Source organism: Rhinopithecus roxellana, chromosome 11 (genome assembly GCF_007565055.1).
Source record: "Rhinopithecus roxellana isolate Shanxi Qingling chromosome 11, ASM756505v1, whole genome shotgun sequence".
NCBI lineage: Eukaryota > Metazoa > Chordata > Mammalia > Primates > Cercopithecidae > Rhinopithecus > Rhinopithecus roxellana.
The window spans coordinates 6,513,955-6,515,826 of record NC_044559.1 but is presented as its reverse complement, the minus strand read 5'-3'; the positions used below and the strand labels follow the sequence as shown (position 1 = coordinate 6,515,826).

The 1,872-nt window shown below is 41.3% G+C and overlaps 1 long non-coding RNA gene across 1 annotated transcript; it reads right to left on the bottom strand.

Moving 5' to 3' along the window:
- Positions 1 to 685: 685 nt before the first annotated feature.
- On the bottom strand, positions 686 to 1,503 carry LOC104654590. Its single transcript, XR_746862.1, has 2 exons — positions 1,147 to 1,503; positions 686 to 993 (listed from the first exon to the last, which is right to left on the bottom strand). It is a non-coding gene; the product is annotated as an uncharacterized LOC104654590 (long non-coding RNA).
- Between the last annotated feature and the right edge of the window lie 369 nt (positions 1,504 to 1,872).

The following is a 1,872-nucleotide window of genomic DNA, read 5'->3' as shown; positions in this document are numbered from 1 at the left end:
GTGTTATTCATATATATGTGTGTATATACATATTTACTAATATGTAGTTTATATATGGGTGTATATATACTTTGTGTATATATGTATATTTACAAATATGTACATATATAATACACATATATTCATATATATTCATCCCATGATATATATATATATGTATGTATAAAATCACACACCTATCATGAGATGTAGGTATTAAAATAATGCAAGAATATACATATATATGTATAAATGGATGAGTAAATACACACGTGCACACACACACACACACCCTCATACATATGTACATCCCCTTCCCCTTCCAGTTGTACAATTGCCTCCTGATTGAGAGTTCTACCATTATTTTAATATCCACACCCCATAAGGGGTCACTGGGGCATCATCCAGATGGGTGGGAGAGGTGAGCCTGAAATGTAAACTTTACCCCACCTCTTGACAAATTGTCTGTGCTCAGAGTCTCATCTGGGATCTAATTTGCTAACTTGAGGGCCTTAGGCATTTTTGTAATGCAGCATATGGCCAAAAGAAATCAGGATCTTTTTTTTTTTTTTTCAGTTGAATAAGGCTAAGAAGAGGAACTCACCCAAACTGAACATAAGTACATGAGAGGAGGATAAAAATATCCAAAGCTGTGCCTGCAACCTAGGCACAGAGAGGTGCAGACAAAGCCTCTGACATGAGGCGCTCTGATGAGCACCAGAGGCATTCTTTAATGTGCAGGCAAATGAAGAATGATGCAGGGCTGTGCCAGAGCCTCATCAAAGGCAGAGGTGTGCCAAGCACTGAGCTTCATCACAGAGACTAGTGAGCTTCCCTATATCTATCTGGAGCCCTCTCAGCATGGAAACATTGCAATGGGAGGAGAGGAAAGAATGTAATGATGGAGGAGTCCTATAATTGAACCTCAAAAGAGGTGACAGTTACAGGTAGGGGCTGTGATCCCTAGAACAGATTGCCCAATAAAAGCAAAGAGAGATTTCAAGTTGTCTGATCCTGAAAATTAGAAAAGTACATGGCTTAGCTGATATCACTCTTTTTTCTTCCATTCACCTCTGGTGGCCTCAGAAAGCCCATTCTTTCCCAAAATTTCTCCAGTTTCACCCCAACCTTCTTCCACACCACCCTTCCTTCCAGCTCCTGGCTCACCTAGTGTAGTACGAGTAGTGCTGGAATCATCCATCATCTTTCCATCATCTTCCTCAGAATTATCCCTTTTATCTATTCCTTCTGCCCCAAACCCTGGTACCATTGCCTGATAACTGAAGTTCTCATGCAACTCTTGAGTTTTGTCCATGACTAGTGGGCATAGATGGAGAAGATTTCATATTTGGTGGCCAAGTTTGCTGAGACTATCAGGTGCCTTTAGCATTTGTATGGGACTTTAATGAGTAAGGAGGGATGTGCTGTGTGGAGAAAGGAAGAAGGGCTTCCAGGCAGAGGAAGCAGTGTGCACAAAGGCACAGAGATACACAGAGGGCACCAGGGATGGAGACAGCATGAGTAGCACTGAGGAGACAGAGCACAGTATGCATGGGGAGACAGTGGGTGATGTGTCTGTAAAGTTGTGGCATCATAAAGAAAAGTTATGACATCATAAAGAAAAGCCACCCTGGGAGTAAAGCAAGTTAGGGTTGTAAGAGACTTTTCTGAGATTAAAGCAGCCAGATCTATGAAGGGGTGGTTATGTGTGGTTAAAAAGAAAGAGAACGTGAGAATGACTCATGAGACTATTAAACTGACTTAAGTGAAATTTAAAAAAAGGAGGAAATACCAACTACGATGCATCCCCCACCCCACCATGTTTCAATGCTACTCAAGGTCTATGGCTGGGAAAGGCCACTTGTTTTTCTTCAGTTAATGCTGAGAATTTGT